The sequence below is a fragment of the Acipenser ruthenus genome, chromosome 5 (genome assembly GCF_902713425.1).
Source record: "Acipenser ruthenus chromosome 5, fAciRut3.2 maternal haplotype, whole genome shotgun sequence".
Classification (NCBI taxonomy): Eukaryota; Metazoa; Chordata; class Actinopteri; order Acipenseriformes; family Acipenseridae; genus Acipenser; species Acipenser ruthenus.
This window is the reverse complement of record NC_081193.1, coordinates 77594377-77622122: the sequence shown is the minus strand read 5'-3', so window position 1 is coordinate 77622122 and position 27746 is coordinate 77594377.

Sequence of the window (27746 nt, the reverse complement as noted above, 5' to 3'; positions counted from 1 at the left end):
ACAGGTGGAGGCCACTTAACTTGGTGTGTGATTTTGAAGGCGATTGATTACACCTGCACTAATTTAAGATTGCTATTACAAGGGGGGTGGACACTTATCCAACCAAGCTATTTCAGTTTTTATTTTTAATTAATTTTTAATTAATTAATTTTATTTTTCTAGAATATTTTTTTCACTTGGAAGTTGTGGGGTAGGATGTGTAGATATATATATTAATGCATTTAAATTCCAGGCTATAAGGCAACAAAAGGTGAACATTTTGAAAGGGGGTGTAGACTTTCTATAGGCACTGTATATAGCATTTAAATAGCACTTTTTATACAAAAGTATCGCAAAGCACTGTACAGTACATAGCAGAAAAAAGGAACAAACCACAATACATTTGTATAGCATGTCACACCTTCAACTGCCACAGCCAGATCAATTAAATAACAGTATACACATAATAATACAAAAGCAGCAATTTTAAAGTTACATTAAAACCTACTAAGATAAGAAAACCATTTTATAAAAGTTCATTTTTAGTCTTGACTTGAAAACTGTAATGCTTTTGTTGACCCTAGGAATAACCAGCAGCCCCACATCCTGTGATCTCAGAGTGTGGTTTGGAAGATACAGGGTCAGTAACTCCTGCAAATAACTAGGTGATAATCCATTCAGGGCCTTGTAAGTTAACAGCAACATCTTAAAATCAATTATATACTGCACAGGAAGCCACTGTAGAGTCCACGGCAGGGGTAATATGTCCACTTTTCCTGGTTTTAGTCAGAATTCTAGCGGCGGTATTCTGAACAAGCTACAAGCGGAATACCATACGTTTTGCGACACCAGAAAAAAGTGCATTACAATAAAGAATTCTAGATGAAACAAAGGCATGCATTAGTCTCTTGGCATCAGATACGGAAATAATTGGTCTAAGTTTGGCTATATTTCTCAAATGGTAAAAAGATACTTTAGTAATTTCTCTAATATGAGTCTCAAATGATAGATCAGGATCAAAGATGATCCCCAAACTCTTAATTTCTAGTTTAAGTTCTGATGGGAGACTGCAAGGGTCGAGCTCATGTGATCCTACATTTCCTTTTAGTTGGTTCTGTGATCCCACTAGCATAACCTCCGTTTTATCTGAATTCAACATTACAAAATTCTGTGACATCCAATGCTTGATGTCTGTAAGACATGTAGCTAATAACACCCAGACAGAACAAATATAGCTCGGTATCATTAGCATAGCAATGGAAGTTCACTCCATGTCTGCGGATAATGTCACCTAACGGTAACATATATAATGAAAACAGCAAGGGAATTAGAATGGAGCCCTGTTGAACACAACTGACAACTTCCGATAATGCCGATTTTACCTCCCCAATAGAGATGAACTGTAACCTATCAGAAAGATACGATTTGAACTAGGATAGGACAAGGCCAGACAGTCCTACTGTGCTTTCAAGATGTAGTTTTCAGTAGGATGGAATGATCTACAATATCAAAGGGGCTGCATTAGATCAAGAAGAATTAATACTGATGGAAAGCCATCTCGGTGCTATGTGCAGCACGAAAACCAGACTGAAACTTCTCGAATATACCATTAAGAGTTAGAAAGTCTTGTAATTGAATTGCAACAACTCTCTCTAGAATCTTATCTAAGAATGGCAGGTTGGAGATTGGACTACAGTTATTGAGGACTTTAGGGTCCAAATTGTGTTTCTTAAGCATAGGTTTACCACAGCTACCTTAAGTGCGAGGGAACTATACCGGAGGAAAGTGAACCATTTATAATTTTTAAAATGTGGGTATTAATAACACAAAGAACATCTTTTAATAGTTTTGTAGGAATAGGATCAAGAGAGCATGTAGTAACTCTCATATGTCGAATTAGCTCTGTCAGTTCCTGTAAGGTAATAAAAGAAAAAAGCTCCCATTGTAGCCTTAAGAGGTGTAGTTGGTCAAATTCTGCCGGAGTCCTTTTTAATAGAAGGTGTCTGTGGAATCTCATTTCTGATGTCTAGTATTTTATTTTTAAAGAAATGTAAGAAGTCATTGCAGCTGTGAGAGGAGCCAATGTCAAGGGTAGGACTATTAGGGGAAGGATTAATTAATTTATATAGGGTAGCAAAAATAAATCTAGGATTATTTTATATTAAACCAGGTGGCCCTTCCATGAGATGTAATGAACATGCAATTCAGATTCCCACCATATCTGTTCTAGTTTACGACCCTCATATTTCATCTTACGAGTTGTATCATTGAACCACGGTGAACTTTTTTTAAAAGGCACTCTGAGTTTTGATTGGCACTACAGTATCTTAGATACCAGTCAAGGTGGTGTTGTAGATATTAACCAGCTCATCTACTGAGTGCTAATCAGCTCAAGACATCAGAAAGCTTAACAGCAGCTGAAGAATGAATTACCCGACACTTAAATGTACGGTTCACAATCTTTGTAGATACTGGCAGATTCACCTCAAAAAGAATGGCAAGATGATCAGAAATAGTAAGATCTAGGGTTATGACGTTCTTAACAGCTAAACCACGAGAAACTACCAGATCTAAAGTATGGCCACGATTATGCATATGACCTTTAACATGCAGGATATAATCTAAGGAATCCAGTAGCCTCAACAATGTCAACATGAACGTTACAATCACCCAATAAAAGAATGCTATCATATTTTACTGTTAATATAGATAGCAGATCACCAATTTCAGTCAGAAATAGCACATTTGACTTAGGTCGATAAATAATTACAATATGAACAGGTAATTGACCGTTTAATGTCAAGGTTAAAACTTCAAAAGATGAATAATCTTCAACAGTAGCAAGTCCACCTCCCTGCCCAGTAGAGCGAGCTTTTTGGAAAAAATAAGAGTTAGGTGGAAAAGCCTCAATCAGGGGAACATTGTCATTCGGTCCAAGCCATGTTTCAGTTAAGGAAAGAATATCAATGTTGTAATCCTGATTAAAATCACTAATTAACAGTGCCTTATTAGACAGAGACCTGACATTAAATAAACTTAGGCGTAAATTGGTCCAATCAAGAGCATGTGATTGAGCAGGGGTAATAGGAATTTGATGAAGGTTACTATAGCACACACCTCTGTGTTTATTCAGCGGGTAGCGGGAATGACAGGATACTTTAACCTGAATTTTACATGCCTCTTTAAATTGACTACATAAAGTACAGTCAATAAAAAAACATAGAGTTCTAGTAGTAAAGCAATTGTTCTAAAATAACAGTATTCATAAATTAAAGTTACACACCACTAGGTATTACAGTTTATCTCAATCTCTAAAGCAGACTTACTGATACTATTAACACAATTCTCAAAACAGTTAACACACACACAAAAACAGTTGCGTGATTTGCAAAACATCAAATACAATCGCAAAATGAAGCAAACGTGTTAAATGTATTCATACATCTTGCAAAACCTCATATTTACATCAGTTCTTCAAACATTTAGGTTCATATTGTTTAACTCATATACAACTTTCAATTGGAAATAGATCATGCATTTCAAAGGCTTACATTATCAAACAGAAAACTAGTATACACAAAACTTGTAATGTTTTTGTCATTTCCTGTCATATATTTAGTCATTAATTTATAATTAAAAAAATGATAAACTTGCATGATCAATGACTGGTATTACAATTATATTTTCATTCTGCATCAATAAGCTGCCCAGCTATGTCTGGCCACATCATTTCATGTACGTTGCATCGGATGTTCTTCCTTTACTCTTTCACTATTCCTTTCAAATGGAACTCTGTAGATTGCCTTCATGCTGACATTCATGCCTCTTGAGAACGTGGTCAATGGTTGACACACTAACGCTGTTCACACCATGAAAAAGATCCTCATGTGCAACTATGTAGCTTTGTATCTCACAAAGGCAGATGTCATTGTTGGCTCAGATCAGATATGCAATGGCCAGTTCTGGTGTCAAGAGACGACTACGTCCACCATGGGCAGCTCTTCTTTCAATCCTAAAACATGTTTAAATGCATTTCAATATGGATATGCTAATGTGCAATACATCTGCATATTTACACCTGCTTGCGGCAAACTGTAAATACAATCGGTTACATAAAGTACTGCGATTTACAGTTTTTATCAGTTGGTAAAATCAAGTTTATGAAACCATTGGCGCAATTTTCAAAATTCTTAACACAACAACCAAAACCACTACCTCTATTGGCAGAAGCCTGTTAAACACGCAAAACCTTGAGTTTTGCATTCTGTTTAGTTAATCCATTTTGCAAAACAACATAGTTGGCTCCAAACCAGAATTTATTAGTGAAATACCATCACGTCATTAGCTTAGTCATTGAAACTAAAGAAAATAACAGCATTATTGCTTAATCATTTGAACAACAGTGAACTCAAGAACAATAAACTCATGATACATTTATCAAAATACATTTTCATCATTGTAGAGGAGGACAAAATCTGCAAACAGAAATGGATACAAATGAATTATTTAAACATAAACCATACCAGGTCACTCAGGTACATCTCGCCTCTCATGTACATTTGGCTACAAGTTCTCTTCGACATCACAAAAAATGTTTTAGTTTGCCTTGCACCTGGGAAAAGACTTGCATGCCGAATCCACGCCTGACATTGTTCTTGGGTAATGTCATTGCATGCAGCATCCATGGCCTGCAGAAGGGTGGCTTGCTGATAAGGTTGATGATTGTAAACCCTCCACCTCCAAGCAGAGAAGAACTCCTCAATAGGATTGAGGAAAGGCGAGTATGGTGGGAGGTACATTACAATGAATTGCTGCTGTGCTGCGAACCATTCCTGCACCACCACTGCGTGATGGAAGCTAACATTGTCCCACACAATGACATATGTGACCTCCTGATCAGCAACAACAAGGTTATTGTGCAGCTCATCTAGAAAATTCAGTAGATGTGTGGAATTGTACGACCCAAGTAACGGCCTACGGGCCACCACGCCATTGTCTGAAATGGCAGCACACATGGTGATGTTGCTCCACACTGCCCTGGGACTTTAGTTGTCGCACGCTGGCCGATGATATTCCAAAAATATATTTGTGCCGATTGACGTTCGCATCCAGCTCCATTACCTTCTGAAAATAGAGATGCACAACTGGGTTTACTTATCCATATCAACTCACAGTACTACCACAGTATTACAGTATCTGTACCAAACTCACATGCTAAGAGTATCATAAGAACATTACTGTCCCTGTGTATGCACTTATATTGCAGTATACTGAGGAATGAATATAGTGTTCTTACCTAAATGTACTCTGCTCGCAGTTGCTTCACCCTGGGATTATTTCTTTCAAAAGGCACCAAGTAAATTTGTTTCATAGTTACTTGGTGCCTTTATAGAATATGAGCAATTGTAGGTAGACTGATGGTGTTCACACCTTCGAAAACATTGTTGTCTTCAACAATGCATCGCTGGATTTCGGTGAGGCGAATATCATTTTTTGCACGGACCATCTCAACGACAGCCATCTCCAGTTGATCATGGAGTAATCGACTGCAGCCACCACATTTGACATTTGGTTATAGATTGATAAATTGTGAAATGTGCCTTTCCTTGTGTGGAATGTATATTTAAGGTAATGTGCATTCATTGTGAGCAACAGCATACAGATATATGTGTTTTGAAAACAAGACACTCACTTACGAAACTTGTATTGAATTGATGGAATTGCATTAAGTGAACCATAGAGATGGTTCAGTAAGTAGCTTTGCAAATGAAGAGTCAGTTTTGGTGTATGTGTTAATTGTTTTGAGAATTGTGCTAACAGTTTCAGGAATGTGCATTAGCAATTGAGAAAAACTGTAAGTATGTGCAGAGAACCCATTACTCAAACTCATATTCGTACTCCAAATAACAAAATGACTTGTGTATTTCTCACTCGAAATTGTGTAAAGAATAATTATTTTTATTTACTTTGGGTTCAAATTCTCAAGATAACATTCTGTTTCCCCTCATTACCATATTATTAACAATAGTTTCTACTCCAACACGATAACAGCCATGTATGGGAATGCCCCTGTGAACAACATTTTGTTACCAGATGCAATTACATGGTGACACCATGGCAGAGACCATTTTCCTTATAACTACACACCTTTTGTTGGGGAGAGCGAGACCAGGGTTTGACATCATCACCTATAATACTCCCTTTAGATTAGCTCAAACTAATTAACAGTAAAATGTCAACATGTGTTTTTATAGAAGGGATAAAAAGTAAAACAGTTAAAGAGTTAAGCCATGATATTATACAATTGCAGGTCACCTTGAGAGTTAAGGACTTTTAAACAGAGGACATGCGATTTACATATTCACTCTCCCGCCTCAAACTATATCAAGCCTGCCGGTAACAGCTGAATTTTCAAGTCAATTATAGTAATACAAATCCCATCCAGCATAACTTTATTAATATGTATTTTATACAATGGAATGTAACCGAGGAGGCAGCGGTAGATTGCAAAACCTCAGTTTTATCCTTGCTATGTTCCATCTGGCACCTTTCACCTATGCATGCTTGAGATCAAAATGCTGCTCTTTTGAAGGATTCTTCATTGATTACATTCTTTAATTCCCCAGGCTAAAAATACTGTTGTGGATATTGATCTTTTAAAGCAAAAAGATCAATGCAGGTAGAAAAAGCACAGTCGTCGATTAGTATTGGCTCCTTTTGATGAAAAGGCAGTATTTGAAGAACAAAAATCTTAGGCTTGCCTGCGGTTTTATGTGAATGGCTTATCCGATGTAACAAATGTCTAAGACATGGCCTTGCAGTAATCCATTTAACATCTCTTCATTTTTACCAACCTTCCTGACCAGAATATATGCCTGTGGCACGGTAGCATCACGCCCCGGAACGTATTGGCAGGGAGAGAGAGCTGCAGGTTTAATGTGCTAATGCGTGGTTTACTTACAAAAATAACACAGAGAAAACACAAACAAACAGACACAAAGGCCAGACAAACAGTTTAAACAAAAATAATATATACTGTCAAAATACTGCACTTTTAGACCGAGTCGTCGTCGGTTTCATATACACACAGCTACACAAACTCCCCTAAACCCCAACAATATTTTTTCATATATTTTCAAACCTGCACAGCACACAAAACCCTTGCCTTCACCAACATTAATTCTCACCACTACTTCTAAATTACCATGCGTGAACACCTATTTTATATACCTGTGGATCCAGCCACATTCCTACGTGTTTTGAAAGGGAGAAATGTAACCCCCCTCCCTGCCAACCCAAGATTCCCCACACCAACACACTGGCAAGGCTTCCACCCTGCCACACTGCCACAATGCCCTAAACCCATATTCTTTAGCTATTTAACTTCTCAAATTGCCCTTACTGTATTCTGCAAGACTGTAGCAATACATTTGCCACAATGCTATGCTAAAGTCAATATCTTGCTACATAATCATCCTAAACATAGTTTCAATGCATTGTAAGCATTTTAAGTAGGTAGCATATTTTGTATGTACAGAGTTTGATGATGATGCAAGGTCCGTCTGAAAAGAGGGCAGATTACATTGTCACTTTGAAACAAGCATCTACAAGTGAAATACTTGCCTGAGATTAATTGATATAACTAATTAAGTCCCATGTACCTGAAGCAATAAAGCAGTAGCCAAGAACTAGTTGAAAATCTTTGTGATGCACTGCCAAGGGACTGCAATTGCCCAAGGGAATTACAGTATTTTTACAGAGATATAACAGGAGCATCAATCACATTTTTTATGTTTTTGGAAGATTCACCCCTTTGTGCAGCTTAACTGTTTATCAAAGTCACAAGTCTACAGTCACCTCCCAGTACCATGTGTCAGTATGTTTATATATGTGTGGTAAAGCTCCAGTTTTTTTTTGTTTTTTTTTGAGAAGCCCTAAATTGTTTTTTGTAGGTACTAAACTAAGAGGAATGTGTTGAATATTTATTTACATAACAAGGTCCTAGTTACTGGAGCAATCTGTTTTCTACAGGAAAATTACCTATGCTCCATAAAACTGTACACAAGGGTTTAATGTAGTTTGTACCCGTGTACCTTATAAAAGTTTACCATGGTAAACACAGTGATTTTGTAGTTTTCCAACGCTTTTGCCTGCTGTGTTTTTTAATATGCTTTACCATACTTTTCCAAGCTTTACAATGCTTACCAATAGTCTTATCACTTAGCTTTATTACACTTTGATATGCTTTTAGGTGTGCTTTCTGTACATTGGAGAGGACACAATCATATAGCTATTTAAAATTAAAAAAGCTTTAGATTTTATATTTCATGCCCTGTGTTGAGGGTATTAAGTAATTAATGGCAAACTGTTGTTGTTGGAATTAATATCAAACTGCACTAGTAGAGCCACAGAGGTTACAGCCTAACCAGTTCGAACAATCAATATTTCCATACGAGTCATGGCATGTTAGATTTATAGAATGATAAGCAAGAGGGAGAAAAGAGAAAGATTAGCCAAAAATATATTGATATGCAATTCCAAGACAAATTGATCAATCAAATTGATAAATCAATGACATTTTAATAACTACAGTAATGTATTATATATCACATAGTAACATACATTTAATATATTAGTACAAAAACAAAGTGAATTGCAGAAATCATACTGGACCTTTAACCCTATTACTTCTCATCATGATTTTTGAATTACATGCTAGGGTCATTTATAAAGTGAGGGTTTGATTTTCATTTTTAATAACAGGTGTTTTCGTTTCAATAACATACAGTTAACTGTAACTGACTGTCCTCTCTGCTCAGGCTGTCTCCCTCTCCACTCGAATTCTCCTTGATTGCTCCTCTGCCTTCGATACTGCTGATCATGCTCTTCTCCTCTTCTCTCTCTCTCTCTCTCTGACCTGCAGATCTCAGGCACTGCTCTTGCCTGGTTTTCCTAATATCTCTCTTACCATTTCTTCCAGGTTTCCTGGCATGTCTGTCTTTCTTCTCCTCACCCTCCCTCTACAGGTGTACCTCAATGATCTGTCCTGGGACGCCTCCTCTTCTCACTACACCCTCACTAGGTACTTCTCATGTCCTCTTTTGGCTTCTCCTACCAACTTTTTCTTCAGAAACAGTGAGTATCCAATTACAATGAAAGAAAAATTATTTTTCAATGTTTTCTGATGCAGGTTTAGCATTGTGCTCACTTACATCTTTGTAGGTCAAACTGTCCTACATTTAACTACATTCGCAACTACATCTTACAAGATTACAGCTTCCAAACAAATGCCATGTAACCACAGAGGTAATGTAATGCATTTTTAAAACAGACCTCACATATTTGTATTAGGTTGCACACTGTTAGAACCTTTATTTTTTAATAACACAAAGGCGCTGAAAATGCTAATATTATGTAAGACACAAATGAACAACCATAAGGGATGTTTTATATATTACATTTCACTCGAAGTACTGCATAGACACAGAGAACAAGCATGTCAGTAACTTCTTTAAGAAACAGAATTGATTTATATTCTTCTTTTTAAATGGTTTCAATCTGTGGCAAATGCTTTTTTTTCTTTATTCAGACTGCATTCACACAATGAATGGCCCTTTTCAAAAAGCTTTAACTCATTAACTTAAAATGAGAATATACATCTTAACAAACAATATATGGCTGGATTATAAGCTTGGTTTGCCAAACCAAAATAAATAAATAAACATGTAATACGCATAATGTTGTTTATGAATATATAAAACCTGATGCATATATTCACAGATATATATCTGCAGTAGCTTGTCATCGCCCTTATTGCAGCATTGTACTGCACATAATGAATACAGATTAGTTGCTATCGTTTTTAAATATTTCTGCCTCATTAACTGAATTCCAACACCAGTGGAAGAAAAAACCTGCATGCTCTGTTCTTGATGATTTTGGGTGTGTTCACGGAGATCATTCTTAGAAGATCATTGGCTAAATTGGTCAGATTCTGCACAGAATTAGAAGGGTTAATGTTAGAAAGGATTATCGCAGTAAAAGAAAAACCAGTAAGTATCCTAGGAAGCTGAGATGAAGAATGTTGTAGTCAGATAAATGCAATTTTGTATTAAGTAAATGATATTACAAAGAGGGAGGTTAATCAGATTCATCAGAGACACCAGAACATACCTATGCTTTAATGTCTATCCTTATATATTGTACCATTGGCTACAATTGTGTAAAATATATATATATATATATATATATATATAATATATATATATATATATATATATATATATATATATATATATATATATATATATATATATATATGTTATTTGCATAATGTTCATGTATTTTCAATTCTTCTGTTACTGGTATGAACCTTGTTGTTTCAGAGTTCCCATCATCCCTTTGTTGAATTTCCATGTCTTTATTTTTCTATGGTACTGTGCTTTCACTGAGAGAAACTAGGAAAGCGTTATGACATAAGATGGCATGCATTACAGAAAACCTCAGTAGAAATAACAAAATATTTCACACTCATGAATCATCTGCTGAAAACATGAAAGCGGTAATGTTGATCTGCTACTAAAGCAGATGGTGCAATACAGGGGGTGAGAAGTGGCAGCGGAAAATAAGCCTTGTACTGTTGCTGACTGTGCTTCACCCAAGCATGGAGCTTTACATTACCTCCTCCACAGCCCCATCCTCCCACACTTCACTGAGCATCAAACACACCATCAAGTTCAATAAAAATGCAAAGCAAATACATCTTTAGAAAGTTGACAGCTACTTTTTCATCAAGCCTGACACATTATGTTATGTTTAATACGGTTGACAAATGGTTTAAGAGTGCTGTTTTCAAAGCTCTGGCAGTAAATTCAAAAGTTCACTATTGTTTCTTAACTAGACTGAAAGATAAACTTAACATCGATATATTCATAAAGTTATCATCAGTTCCATCAGACTTGTTATCTCACTGAAAAAATACTTTGTAATACTTATGCCTAAAAGAGTAAAAGGATTGAAGATAATCATTTTTCATATGTATAATACTGTTCATTAGACAATATCAATGAAAAGGGATGCCTGAGGTCATTTGGTTTTCAGTCTGTCTGCTGTTTAAGTATAACCGCTTTGCAACTAAAATGGTTAGAAATGCAACAACTGTCTTTTTGGGGTTAGGCACCATTGGAGCCTGTAACCCCAAAAATGCTGCCTCTCCCTTTAAAAAACGTGTCCATTTCTATAAGTGTGCTATGACGTCTGTATGTAAATTAAAAAAAAATAAAAATCCTGCCTATCACATGTTTAAGTGTGCTCTATTTAAACCAGCAGAAAATGAAATATGGTAACTTCAGCGTGGCAGGGCTGAGGCCTTGCACCTGTAAATAGTATGCTTGTGTTTCTTGTTTGGGTTTTTATAAATTAAGTATTAGATATGGCAAGACGGGTTAGAATCCGCAGCCTAATGGAACAAGTGTGGAATGTGGCCAGGTGTTTATCAATTAATCCTCACCACATGCTCTTAAAAAGGTCTGGCAAAGCAAGTCCTTTGTTCTTTGTCTTTGTAAGCCTGGAGGAGTCCTGCACAGGTCCGGTTTTTAGGACCTGTAACACTGTCTTATAGTTTATACAATAGGCTATACAGTGTGGTAGCTTTCTCTAGTGGTATGGATATATTTTAACATAGTAACATATTAACTATCTCTACTTACTTCACCTCGTCCACATACATTTTGGATATCACCAAGCAGACGTGATAAAAGGATTTTGTGACAAACAAGCAGTACAAACCGAGAACACTGCTTAGTGAGCTGACTCCTCCCTAATCGCCTCCTGCTTAGTGCAGGAAATACCGATGTAGTGTTATTTTCAGGTACGCTGTAAAAATTTGGACACAGTGCAGTGTGCTTGCTGGCGAATGCCTAAACAACTTCCGCTAAGAAAGCAGGGAAGTGGCCATTCAAATCTGGTACGTCATGCTGTTTTTGGTTTTTTACATCTTTTTAAATGGAATTTATCATATTGTCCAGTCTTTTACATCGTTGTTAATGTAATTTATCATATTTTTCCACCATTAAGAAAATAGTATGCAAATATTTATCATATGCAATACATTGGGTCTTTACATTTTTTTACTTGTGCAACTTTGTGGTGGACTTCTAATTTTGTCTTGTTCATCATGAATAGTTTTTTCTTTTTAGAGAAATTGTTTGTCTGTTTCCAGTTTAAGTTTGCAAAAAAATAATGTATAATTAATGGTAAAAGTACCTCTGTTTGACAATAGGAAAACACCCATCAGATCGCAATTGATTGCACCTATACCAAAATCTGACAGTGTACCATTTTCTGACATTACATTTACCTTCTAATGTGTTATTTGGGAAAAGGTTACAGATGAGTATGCTGAAAGGACAGAAAACGTTTTTGGTGATTCAAATTCAGACCCGAGCCTGACCCGAAAATGACATTTTCTGACCTGCACCCAAACCGCAAACCGCAAAAAAGTTCACATTCCGACCCGAACCGCTTTGCGGGTCATGTCCAAAATGATTCCCTTAAAGACATTAAAGCTGGCAAAATAAATAATCAAAACTTGTTTTAAAAATGATTTGGTGTCATATTCCGGTTTAGGATATTAGAAGCTTATAGTTATATCCTAAAAGTTAAATTTTACACTTGTTCATATACCATAAAAATCTTAAGAAGCAGCGAGGAAATACGCTTATAAAGTATTTCATCAAGGTCAAAGTATACCACAAAGGTGTTCTGGTGTAAAGGATTATTACTGCTGATTAATTAATTTAAGTGCTTAGTGTGAGAATAAAGTTACCAGGCAATCTGTCATTTATAAAATAACCACGTCAATAGGCAAGTGTATTAAACACAATCAATTATCAACTGTTTAGTATTGATTGTAGGTTTCTTAATTTTCTACACAAATGAGGTTTTGTTTTGTAATCAGCGTAGAAATATCCATTATTGAATTTAGAGGACAGAACAATTTAAGGACTCAGCAATTTAATTTCTCAGCTGCACATTTTGATAAACTGTTTGAGCTACGTACCTTATTATTCTTAAATGTCAAGGTAGAAGTTTCACTTATTATATATATAAAAAAAAAACACATTACAATAAAACCCTTGAAGAACACTAAATATGAAATATTTCTGTTTTCATGAAAATGCTCTGTATCTGTGTGTGTGTGTGTGTGTGTGTGTGTGTGTGTGTGAGAGAGAGAGAGTGTGTGTATGTGTGTGTGAGAGTGCGTGTGTGTGTATGTGTGTGGGTATGTGACAGAGAATTCTGATGCTATTACTAAAATGTTCTTTCTTTTGAAATATATATATATATATATGTGTATACAGTATATATATATATATATATATATATATATATATATATATATATATATATAAAGTAACTTTTAAAGGACGGTGAAGGTTATGAAAACAAATTGTGACAAATGATCAAACCCTTTTAACTGAAGCACATTTTAGAAAACATTAAACACTTCATTTGTCAGCAACAATCTGAATATAATCTGAATACTACCCCTTACTATTTAATTAGCCTATGCAGCCTGTTCATTTCCTCACAGGGACAATGGAGTATCCAGTCACTGGAAAAAAATCTCATTCTGAGTCTGAAGCGTGATTTAATTAAAATAATGTCTGAAGTTAAATCATGACATGCTTCACCATCAACTTCAAATCAGCATGCAGTGGTATAAAGCAGCCACTAGCGAAAGCAGTATAGCTATCTCCTAGTGTGCTTCCAACTTGTAGAATAAGTGCAGAAAGTGCGCATCCAAATGTGCAATACGTATGCCTTATGCCTATTCCTGAATTCCTGAGGCACAGTGAAAAATAACTGTAATAATCTTCAAGCAGGTATGCATGCTTGCAATCTTTAGTAACAGACTCAAGACATCTACAACCGCTCAGCTCCATGCTTCAGGGATCTACAGTAACAAGAACCAGAAGCTCACTCTGGGAAGAAGGAGAGGAATGTCTAACTACAGGTGCCTATAAGGGACAATGTATTACATAATCCCATTACTACAATAACTTACTTACATTATAGTTTCACAGGACCAATTCCATCAATGAAAAAAGTGAGCAACCAAAATCCAATGGATCAGTGGAATCTATTCAATTAATCTGAAAAGTGGCAGATCAAAATACTGCCACCATTCAAATTTTAAAATAGGAACAAACCAGCCATTGGACAAACTTTTAAAGACAAAAATGCACTTTTTTTCTTTTAAAAATGTAAACAGCTGTGGTTTTTAGATCTGCCTCCATTTAGATCAGAATAGATTTAGAATTAGAATAGAATCAGACAGGATTGAAATATCCAAACAGTATATAATACAGCTGCAATTCCATGAAGGGATTTTGGTGACATATCAACCACCATAGTGCCTACATGCATGGTTTATCAATGTCACTAGAATCCTGAGATGGGATTACGACCTCACACTGTACAGTTTCAGTATTTCGGATTTGCCCAATTCCCTGATGTTGAGAACGCCTTGCTTTTGTGGTTTAAAAATGCCTGTGTTCAGAATGGGATGTGCAGGTTTCAAGTGCAGTTCATTTGCAATGTGTACCTTTTAAAAGTCCACTCAAAACTGTATTTTCAATAAAATGCACCATACTTTTAAATGCATAATACTTTTCATTGTACTGTAATTGAAAATAAATGTCAGTCTTATTGTAACTTCAATATTAATGAGACTTGACTGTATTTTAGTTTTTTTTTTTTTTATAATACATAACTAATGAGACAGAACTTGAAGAATATTGAAGAATATGTGTAAAAAAGTTTATTTCTAACAATTGGAAACAACAATAGTTAAACAAAACACTTGTCAGAATTTCATTAAAATATACAGTAACACTTTATACACAGTTTTATAAAGGGGACAGTTTTTAGCCACCTATTGTACTTTGGGATGTTTAAACGTAATTCTGTCTGAGGATAGTACATGGTTATAAACCCACCTATAATGCTTTATTAACACTCTATTACATAGTTATTAAGCATATATTATATATTTATAGAATGTTAATAAGCAGCACCTTAATATAAAGTGTTACCAAATATACTATATATATATATACAGTATTCTTGTTTCTGTCATACACTATATAGCTTACCACAGGGGTATATGGCTCAAAGCAGTGCCAGAATTTAAAGATATGACTCGAAATGGCGATCACACACACTGCGAACGTGTGTCTTAATCACTATGCAAAAGAGCCAGGCTCATCTGCATTCATGGTTATAGAGATTTAACTGCATCTCACTGGCAGACGTCAGAACCCCTCAGTGCTGTGCATCACGCCCATCCCATTTACAGCCCCTGAAGTTAATTGCAGGTATCACTTCAATCTTGGGTGCAGGTTGTTCACACTCAATACATTTCTCCTTGTCTCCCGTATCTTAAACTTGAAATCTGGAGGCCTGATGTTTATTTTCAAAGCAACATTGATGGCAACATGGTTTTGTAGTGTACCTGCAACCAAGATGCAAACCTTTGTTAAAAACAATACACAAAAGAAGGTGATTAGAGTTTTCCATTGAATACTTGAAGAAGCCTGATGATTTCTTCAACCAAATTTTATAGTCAGAAGAATCCAAGCTATACCATTTTTCACCAAGAAAGCAACAATATGTTTGGAGGAGAATTTAGAGAAATGTTAATCATGCCCAGTGTTAAACATGGTGGAGGTTGTGTGATGGTATGGGCTTGTTTTTCTTCCTCAGACACTGGCGACCTTTGTATTGTAGAAGGATCAATGAATGTTGCAAAATATCAATACATTTTGCACTCTCACTTGTTACCCAGTGCTAGAAGGCTTATTGGATGGAAGTTTGTATTCCAGCAGGATAATGACCCTAAGCATTCTGCGAAGTCTAAAAGGAATTTCTGAAAAAAAGGAAGATTACAGTTCTGGATTGGCCATCTCAGTCCCCAGACTTGAATCCCATCAAGATGTTGTGGATTGACTTGAAGGTTGCTGTTGCTAAAAGGAAACCAAAGTCAATTGCAGAACGTAAAGCTGTATATGTTGAAGAATGGGCAAAAATATCGCCCGAAAGATGCCAAGAACTGGTTTCAAAATATAAAAAAGACTGCAAGCTGTAAAGGAAGCAAAAGGTGGGTGCCCAAATACTTTTCATTTTATCCATGTTATGTAATAATTATTTGTTTTCAAATGAGCAAATCCCAATTACCCATAATTCTATAGTTACTGCTTTCTCCCACCTTAACTCGAAAGCTACTTGTTTATATATATATATATATATATATATATAGATAGATAGATAGATAGATAGATAGATAGATGATATCTATATATCTATATATCTATATATATGAATATCAATATCTATCTATCTATCTATCTATCTATCTATCGATAGGTAATCTGGAGACTCAATTAGTTAAATAGAATAATTGATTGCCTCAATCAAGGACCACGTTTCTCTATTCCAACCATGTTGGGCCATCCAGTATTTCTGTATTTATATTTTTCCAAGGGCAGAGGGTTAATGAGTGGGGATATTGGCAGAAATCAGCATCTATGTTTGAACAGGCTTGTACGATTTAATCATTTATCCTGATTTAGATTTTCAAAGACATCAAATAAAACAGCCCCATGGCTAACTGAATTAGGATCAAAGCTAATTTAGAGAAATATTCAATAGGTTGTTTGCCATGATCTTTATTTTTTTTCTCTATCTCTAAAATTGTTTCGCAAATTAGGATTTTTGTATTTTTTTGTGACTTCTATGGCAGGCTTCACAGATCCAGGTTAGCTCTGGATTCATGGACTACTTAATCTTAATTTAGGTGCTAGTGCTAATCTGGGCCTGTGAAACCAACTGCTAAAGTCTATCTTAATGACTAACAATTTTAACATATTGGATCAGGGTCTGTACATTGTAAGTATTTTTATCATCAAATATTTTATCTGTAAATATAGCTGCATAGCTTTATCGTTTATATTAGAACATTTTACTGAGATTCGTCTAAATAAATGTCTCACTAAATACATTCAGCCCATCAGCACTTCACATTAGCGATTGATCCCAAAATTGTCAGTGTCATGTCATACCCCTTATGATCTTTACAGCCATGTTAAAGGAATGCTAAGAAGATCAACAATTGAAAAAGTTACCTTTTGGGAATGTTTTTGATTGGTTTTGTATTGACCTTCTACACCATAACATTTAGTGTACAGTAAATTACATAAATCATGCACATTTTTTAAATTAACATCAATGATAGTAATATGCTTTATTCATCTAATGCAAACACAATTATTTGTATTTTAGTCCATGGTTCAAAATGACACCTCTTTGTAATTCAGACTCAAACTCATTTCTTTACCGCAATCATTCTTCTGTCTACTGAATAACGTTTCTTGTTGAAATGTTTGTCTTAACTTATAATTTAAGATTATTTTTAGTCCTACTGGGTAGGTAGAGCAGCAGTATGGAGTAGTGGTTAGGGCTCTGGACTCTTGACCGGAGGGTTGTGGGTTCAATCCCCAGTGGGGGACACTGCTGTTGTACCCTTGAGCAAGGTACTTTACCTAGATTGCTCCAGTAAAAACCCAACTGTAAAAATGGGTAATTGTATGTAAAATAATGTGATATCTGTATAGTGTGAAATAATGTATAATGTGATATCTTGTAACAATTGTAAGTCGCCCTGGATAAGGGCGTCTGCTAAGAAATAAATAATAATAATAATAATAATATCTGTAGCCTGCTTTTTAACTATCACTGTTGTTATTTTTGGAAATAAAATTGGTAAAATAAAACAAATTATTGAAGCAGTTTACTTATAATAGGGTCTAGCATGGTGTGAAAAATATAAACTAAATCAAATAAAACCATTTAATGGCTTTTCCAGTCTACCGGTACAGGTACATTTTCTCAAGTGTGCCAGCCTGAGGAGGTGTGAAGACAGGAAATGAAAGCAATTATAAAACACAATTGTGCTGTTTCCAGTCAAATTAAAAGTGACAAATTCAGAAAACGGAAAGGCAAAAAAAAAAAAAAAAAATCCAATCTACACAGCTAGCAGGAGGCAGAAATTAACGTTTTTTTTTTTTTTTTAAACAAGCACAAACTACTGTTGAGTAATGTGGAATGCCCTTTTTTTGGACAGCTGTGCATTCTATGATTAACCACAGCTGGAGGGTCAATCAAATGCATTTTGAGTTCATCAAGAACCATAATAAATCCTATGTCGGTATTAAGAATGCATGTGAGATGCTATCTTAATACTTGACTTATCTTAAGCTATTCATTCACACAATTCCAATATGCTATTCTTCTTGTTAACCTTCCTCAGAGGCTTAGAAATGATTATTTAGTTAATTTTTTTTTAAATACCATGATAACCAACAAGTTTAGCCAAACATGTTGGTAGGTGAACCTAAAGGGGTTGCTGAATGAATTCTATACATCTTAACCGTCCTGCACTTCCATTTACTATGGAGGTCTTACATGCAGTGCAGTTTTGAAAGCCCATTTTGGCCCTAATTCATTCATCTTTTTAAGCTATATTTTAAATAAAATTTTGTAATCCGTCTCTCTTTTGACAGATTACAAAATGAAAGGGGTGTACTGCCTAGACCATTTCCCCTCTCCTATGTCATTTTTTTTTCTTAATTAAGTTCCATGTTTGCCATCAATGGCCAGAGTCACAAAATGAGTTAACGTTTTGATGTAGTAAATATAATTTGGGGCATTTGTTATCCTTGTGGTGTTTTCAAATAAACTTTACAACCATATTGCTGTTGGTTTCCCTTTTACTGTCAAAACACAATCAGCATGGTGGAAATGCAGAGACTTGTATTTAAATGCATCACAAGGATATTGCTGGTTTGATCTGACTCTCTACAAAGTTCTGCAGTAAGTAATTACTTTATCATAAACACCCAAAGTGACCAGTTATGCTACAACAGGATGTCTAGTGTGTATGCAGGTAACTAATTAATTAAAACTATAAACCTGGGCTTAAGAGTTCCAAAGAAAGTTTAAAAAAAATAAATAAAGGCCATCTAGTGTACTCCCTGTTTTCTGTTTTGTTGTTGATGTAAACCTGATTGATTTGATCTGTTAGGGTTTTTCTGGGCATGAAAAGAAACCGGTTTACTTAAATGATAGTTACTGTCTTTCTTTCTTCCTTTCTTTATTTTATAAACAGAAACTAAAGGCTCACATAACACCAGAATTTAGGTAGCTAAATAGGAAAATCTACCTGATGATCAAATTATATTATCCGCCATGTCCCGTCTTAATGAGTTCTTCAGACACTTACACCTAACACCTACCTTTCATTTGGCAGGAGTTTGTTTCTTTTCAATAACACACACACAAAACTGGCAAAAAATATGTTAGAGCTGCAGTATTCTGGTGGTAAATATACTTGTGATGAATGAGGAGATTAATATCTGCAGATGTTTGACAATCTGTTCAGAAAGTCAGAGATAACAAAAGTAAACACCCTCATATTTTTCTTATTGGTGCATGGCTTTTCTTGTAAAACAAGCAAGGAGCTAAAACAGTTTACATTTTCTCTGAGTTAATGCTGTTTGTGTTTATTGGCAACAGGCAATATAAATGCTTTAAATGCACGTGTTTGTCTACAGAGGGATGAATGAGTGTGTTTATTATTTTGTGATTGACAGATCATTGTGACAGATGCATATAACTCGGCTTTGTCCTTTTCAAAATGTATTTCTCAGGGGTTCAGAATATACCGTAATAATCACTTTTTTAAAGTACATACTTGACTGGGGTTCTTATTTGGGACACAATGAAACCTGTTACTTATACAACAGGTTGGGCCTCTTTCAGCTTATAAATTGTTTCTGACCAGATGAGCTGATGACAAGGCATGACTGAGAGAGGCTGCATTCGATCAGTTGCTGGTCAGAAGCGAAGAATACATCAACATCTTTGCATTAAGTAGTAAAGCCCATACAAAGTGTTGCTGGTTTCAAGGACGTTACTCTTAAAGATGAGTGATTTATTATGGTATCCTGCAAGCCCATGAAAAATAAACTGCAAAAAGGAGCAAGACTACATATAAGTCTAGATTGGCTGGTGCTGTCAAATTGCAGAACATACCATTTTTAAGTTCTCACTGTATTCTGTGGCATCACTTGTGACTCATTGTTCCTCAAATATGGTTCCTGCTTCTGATAACCTAGTTTTAAATGCACTCCTTGTAGGAGCAAATATGTGTAACATAACTTTTAGTCCTGAAGCCCCTTCAGATTGGAAGTAGTGATAAAGCAATCATGTCATTTTAAAACTAAACTAAAACATTACACAAAAGTTTGCTGTATGCTTTTTTTTTTAAACTTTTGTTTGTAAACTATTTAAACAAGTCAATGCATTTGCTGCTGCACCAAGCAACACAATGGGTGCTCTCAGGTCAAACAATATTATGACAAGGTTTGTGTAACAGGGTGAGGTAAGAAGGTAGGGTAAAACCTGCCTCCCGACAGGTTGTGATGCTAGAGCAATCAATCGACTAGCGATTGGTCATGGAGGACTGATGGGGTGTGGCTTGGAGCATAAAAGGGAACTATTGATCAGCGGGGGAGTTGTGCTTGGGGAAACAGACCGGGGAGGAATGTTACCTGGAAGGACCTGCTGTGTTTGTTTTGTTTACACCAGACTTGTGCTTTCACCCAGGGTTCCCGGGAGCAGGCGTGTGTGGACGCTGGGAGTGTATTCTGAGCAGCTATCGGAGAATAGTGCCATTATGAGCCTGCTGGGAGGAACCGGGCACAAGCACCTGGGTGAGACAGCAGGCATACGTTTCCTTCAAACAAGGAGTGAACATTATTGTGTGCAGTGGTGAATGGGACTGTGGGGGTTATTGTGTCACATATTTACAGTGACTCTGTGTATTTGTACACACACCACACTCCACCCAAGTTTGTTAAAAGAAGGTATAAGGGTGGGCAAGAGAAAAGGGGGGTTCAAAATACTGTACAATACTATATATATATATATATATATATATATATATATATATATATATATATATATATATATACACTACCGGTCAAAAGTTTTAGAACACCCCCATTTTTCCAGTTTTTATTGAAATTTAAGCAGTTCAAGTCCAGTGAATAACCTGAAATGGTACAAAGGTAAGCGGTAAACTGCCAGAGGTTAAAAAAAAAAGTTTAGGTTACCAAAAACTGAAAAATAATGTACAGAGTTATACAAAAAGGCCTTTTTCAGGGAACAAGTAATGGGTTACAGCTGTTCTGCAGCAATGGAAGTAAATTAAGCCTTGAAAGTTGATGCTAACAATTCCTACAGGTGTCCCAACTTTTGTTGATTACTTACAAACCCTCTGTCTGTATAAAAGCAGTGTTGGAACAGACTGTGTTACTACACCCTCTTAAGCATTATTTGGACAGTATTGTACTGCAGGAAGTAGTATATTGCTCTCATAATGGCGAGAAAAAGGCAATTAAGAAAGGAAGACAGATAGACCATTATAACCCTTAAAAGTGTAGGTCTTTCCTTTAGAGAAATTGCAAAGAAAGCCAAGGTGTCAGTGAGTACAGTTTCCTACACCATCAAAAGGCACTTGGAAACTGACAGGAAGAGGTCTGGCAGACCCAAAACCACAACAGAATCAGAAGACAAGTTTCTGAGAGTCAACAGCTTGCGTGATAGGCGGCTCACAGGACAACAGTTTCAAGCACAGCTTAACACTGGTCGAAGTAAGCAAGTCTCAGTTTCAACTGTGAAGAGAAGATTTCGAGCTGCAGGTTTGACAGGTTGAGTGGCAGTAAGAAAGCCATTGCTAAGATGGCAAAATAAGAAAAAGAGGCTTGCCTGGGCCATGAAGCACCGCTAGTGGACTACTGAAGACTGGAAGAAGGTCTTATGGTCCGATGAATCAAAATTTGAAATCTTCGGTTCATCACGCAGGGTTTTTGTACGCCGTCAAGTAGGCGAAAGGATGGTTCCTCGGTGTGTGACACCAACTGTCAAACATGGAGGAGGAAGTGTGATGGTCTGGGGCTCTTTTGCTGGATCCAGAGTCGGCAACTTGCACAGAGTGAGTGGCACTCTGAACCAAAACTGCTACCACAGCATTTTGCAGCGCCATGCAATACCCTCTGGTATACGCCTAGTTGGTCAGGGGTTCATCCTACAGCAAGATAATGACTCAAAACATACCTTCAGGCTATGTCAGAACTACCTTAGAAGAAAAGAACAAGACGGTAGGCTTCAAATCATGGAATGGCCAGCACAGTCTCCAGACTTAAACCCCATCGAGCTGGTTTGGGATGAACTGGACAGAAAGGTGAAAGCAAAGCAACCTACAAGTGCAACACATTTGTGGGAACTTCTGCAACAGTGTTGGGAAGAACTTTCCGAACAATATTTGATTTCCATTGTAGAAAGAATACCACGAGTGTGTTCGGCTGTTATATCTGCAAAAGGTGGCTACTTTGATGAGTCAAAAATTTAGATTAAATTTTGTTAAACAAAACGATTCCATGATTTCTTTTTTATCTCCAATTGTTTATTTGTTCTATGCTTTAATTTCAGAGTACATTGAGACATTAAACTGCGTAAATTTCAATAAAAACTGGAAAATGGAGGTGTTCTAAAACTTTTGACCGGTAGTATATATATATATATAGTCTGGCATTGTACAAATTATGTCGCAAAAGTCTACCTGAAGATATAATAGTAGATAAAGCAACAGACAATAAACACATATGAAATCAATGAGAGTGTTTTTATTTGCCAGGTCATCATAATTAAGACTTGTCAAAAGTAATTTTAAATCACCAAAGTGCAAACTGCAATATTTCACTTTAAAAAGTGCTTAGTACATATAGTAAGGGTATGGTTTGTTAACCAGGCTTAAAATACAGGATGATAATAAACACAAACAATGACCATTGTAAAAACATAACACGTTATACGTGCAGTGGAGGGAACATCAGAGCGAGAGAAAAGTCTGTATCCCAATCTCTTACTTTACTTTCCATACCATAGGTTCCGATCACGTACCGACAGGCTAAAAACTCTTCACTCATGCTCATCCAACCGGCATACTGTACATCAGCCGAACACTTATCATCAGGAACGTCCCTACAGGCATGTTTCACTTCCCTCTGTTACTCTCCATTCCAAACACTAAAATTTTGTTCCCCCTCCTGCACAAACAAAACCACAAAGGACAGACAGACACAACCCCCCAGGATGGCCATCCTGTTTGCAAGAGATGTGGACTATTTATATTCAAGTACAACTATAAATAATTCAATTAGTCAGTAGCTAATAAGGCATAACAAGTGAACTGTGGAGTGGAGAAGCTACTAAAAAGTGATAAATCAATTACCAAGTGATGTCAATAATATTGTGAACGTACGCTAATCAAATCAAAGTGCAAAATTATAAAAATAAAACACTTCACATTTGTTGACATTAAATTTCATTTGCCACTTTCTGTATGCCATCTAAATCTATGTGAATTTCCTGGGTGGCTGAAAGTGGGTCAGCCACTCTTCCAAGCTTTGTGATCTGCAAATTTGACAGGCTTGCTAATTATCTCCTGATCTAAGTCACTGATGTAGATAAGAAACAACAGGGGTCCAATCATGTAGCCCTGCGGCACCCCACTGAGTACATGGCCCCAGCTAGAGGTTTCCCTTCTTACAAGTACTCTCTGCTTTCTATGTTTTAACCAGTTATGCATCCACTTACATGAACTTCCTCGTATTCCCACAGATTTAAACTTTAGGTTGTCTTTCATTCAGCACTTTGTCAAAAGCTTTTTGGAAGAGGACCCCCACTGTTCTAGAGAGGGAAGAGTTAAAGCACTACATCGGGTCATGCAGTGACAGACCAACCCCATACCAGATGGTTATAGAAACATGTATAAGGACTTTCAGCATTTTATTATTACGTTTTGTTTGTAAATATGTCAAATATCACTAATTTTCACTGACAAATGATTATTCTCACAGATCTATGAATTCCCAGTGTGTATTATTATTATTATTATTTATTTCTTAGCAGACGCCCTTATCCAGGACGACTTACAATCGTAAGCAAAAACATTTCAAGCGTTACAATACAAGTAATACAATAAGAGCAAGAAATACAATAACTTTTGTTCAAGTAAAGTACAAGTTTGGCAAACCACAGGTTTTAAATGTTTAAGGGGAACCTTTTTGTTTTAACAATCTGCAACTGTGATTTTGAAGCCAGAATTATAAAGCTATATACACATTTTCAGATAAATCTAACAAGGCACTCACAAGTTAAATGCCCCATAAACAAATAAACAAACTAAGAATTTGTACTGTATAAAAACAGTAATAAAGCAAGTGTGCTTATTTGATGATGTAAAAGTGTGTGGGAGTCTGCAGTGAAAGAGAGAGACTGGGGCATTGCAGTAGCACACACTGGCCCGGGCACACAGGTTTTTTTTAATTAACCCCAGAAAACATGTACACTCCCCAAAAACTTGCTGAGCCCACTGGAGGAATTCACGACACTGCCATCTATTGAGAGCCATTTGAAGTACATGCTGTGTCCTGAGTCTCAAGACCAGAACCATCCTATTTAGTTTACACTTCCCTAATGTAATGGACTTTTTGTACTTTTTACTTTATGAATCCACTTTAACACATACTGTAAGCTTTATTTATGGCACTGCATTTAGTTAATTAAAAATTCATTATTTAGAATGTGTGTTGACAGAAAACTATCCAGTTTTGTAAGAATCTGTTAGAGCTGCAGTTTTCAAGTAGTAAATATGTTTGTGATGAATGAGGGGATTAATGTCTGCAGATGTTTCATGATCTGCCTTGTTAGCCAGAGATAACGATAATAAACACCCTCATATTCTTTTTTAGGCAACTCCTGTCTTAAGAAAACAAAAGTGAGGGATTTTCGTATAAAACAAACAAAAATGTCTCTTCTGTATAAGTTATGGCGTTTATTTTTCTTGCTTCTACCACTTGCTTACAAATCATCTTTATCTCCTAGTTTAGTGTTTTAAAACCTGGTCACCAGATGTGCTGATGGGCAAACCCAGTGGTCCTCAAATCTGTGCACGTATGCACATCTGTGCCCGTGAGACCAACATGCCTGTGGTGCCAGCTACCAATATAGAATACTGTAATACTGACAATTAGGGGAACTAAAGTTCTTATAATTATAGGTTTTTGTTATTTGGTACTATTTAAGATAGTGTCGCCAAGGCTATAAGTCATCCCAGACTGCATTTTTTAGTTGGGCCAACATTGGGTTTACATTGGCAGTTTGGTTGGCCTTACGTTGGCAACTGACGGTTGGTACAACGCTGGCATTTAGTCATTAAACCAGGTGAGCCAAAGTTGGCACAACAACGTTCTATTCAAGTGCTATAGGTCGGGCCAATGTTAGTGCAACGTTGTTTTTTGGTGGTTAGGAAACTGGGCCAATGTTGGAATATACTTGTTTTTTAGTTTTAAAATAAAATATTGTTCTGTAAATGCTTATTTTATTATTTCACTTCCATGACTAACAAGTCTTGCGATTCAGAGTGAGAGGGGAACCACGGGCCTAGAGATACACCCCACCAATTCAGCCCCCTGATTTTGCCATTGTCTGTTGTACTGAGAAAAGAACCTGCCTGCAAGTTGCCATGTCCATTGAAGGGGTCTTAATAGACACCGTCTCCTCCATTACCATTGTGTGACCTGATGTGTTAGCAAGAGCCACCTCAGACTGGAAAAACTGAGTCTAGCCTACCGAGGTCCAACTCAAGACAGTCATCAGAGAGCTGGCACCAATTGAGGGAAGTGGGAAGCTACACGTTGGGTATGGGGGAACTACCAAACTGCATGAAGTATGGGTATACTTGAACTGGATACCTGCGCCACGGTCACATCAGACCTTGCAACTCTGTGCCCACCGCTGGCCCATACTAAGCTGCCCGCAGCGCCACCATCCCCTCACCAGCACCCCAACCACCGCTCCCCAGTTCGCCTCCAGTTCCAGTTTCACCTGGGACCTGGGGGCCGTTTCCCAAAAGCAACTTAAGCCATACAAACATCGTAACACCATTGTTTATTTAGCAGACGCCTTTATCCAAGGCAACTTACAGAGACTAGGGTGTGTGAACTATGCATCAGCTGCAGAGTCACTTACAATTACGTCTCACCCGAAAGACGGAGCACAAGGAGGTTAAGTGACTTGCTCAGGGTCACACAATGAGTCAGTGGCTGAGGTAGGATTTGAACCGGGGACCTTCTGGTTACAATCCCGTTTCTTTAACCACTGGACCACACAGCCTCCTAAAGAGCAACTTGTAAGGGCAACATGTCAAATCTGATGTGTTTCCCAAACACTGTCGTTAGTTAAGTAGTTCTTGAACAACATCGTAGGTCTACGAGTGATCTGGGGTAATCATAAGGAGATAAGTGCATTGTGAAAGTACATAAGTGCATTGCGAGATCATCCCCTCTTGCTGTATCTGGCAGTATGGCTGCGATTCACAGAATTGTGGAACTTAATCGTCGCGGACACCACCCACGCAGTAGATTATTAAGAATTAATGCCAACATAAGAACAAATTTAAACCCGTTAGATATAGTGACAGAGAAATCATTAGAAGATACCGGCTTCCACGGAATGAAATCCTAACTTTACTGGAGTTACTCACACCCGATTTGAGGAGGAGCACTGAGCACAATTATGCACTAACTCCAGCTGTGCAATTGCTGTGTTCATTGCGGTACTATGCCACAGGTAGCTTTCTCCAAACCATAGGCGATGGGCTGGGACTCAGCAAAGCATCTGTATCACGGTGCGTCCAAGCAGTAACAACAGCGCTTGTTAGGCACGCACCTGAGTACATTAGGTTCCCGAGAACACAGGCAGACGTTCATGACACGCACAGAGGATTCCATTCCACTGCAAACATCCCACAGGTCATTGGGGCAATTGAGGGTACACTAATTCCTATAATAACCCCGTGGATAGATGAGCCTATGTACGTCAGCAGAAAAGGCTACTCAGCAATCAATGTCCAAGTTATATGCAATCACAAGGGTGTTATCACGGACATTGTGGCAAAGTGGTCGGGGGTACCCATGATGCCTTCATATGGTCCAATTCCGCGATATCACAGGCAGCAAAGAACGGGCAATTTGGTGACGGCTGGTTGTTGGGGGACAGTGGATACCCCTTACGACCCTATCTCCTCACTCCTATTCTGCATCCCGCAATGCTGCTAAGGAAAGATTCAGCAACGCGCATCGCCTCACTAGATGCATCATTGAACGTACCTTTGGTGTGTGGAAAATGAGGTTCAGATGAATTGACAAGTCGAACGTGAAGATCGATCGAACTCAGCTGTGATCCATCTGTAAACGGCCCCCTGGTAGGTTGTGTAAACGAACTGGCCCAACAGCTGTGAGGGGCTTATTTGCCAGGTTTGGAATTCCCCTGGAACTACACTGTGACCAGGGGAGGAACTTTGAAAGCAGGCTGCTCGCCGAGGTACGTAACTGACTGGGCATTAAAACTATGCTCACCCCCCACCCCCAGAGTGACAGTTTGGTAGAACGCTTCAACAGAATACTCAGCTAACCTTTGCCACCAGCCACGATCAAAAGGACTGGGACCGCCAGCTTCTACTGATACTCCTGGCCTATCAGACAGCAGTGCAGGAGTCAACAGGTCGCAGCCTTGGCTCT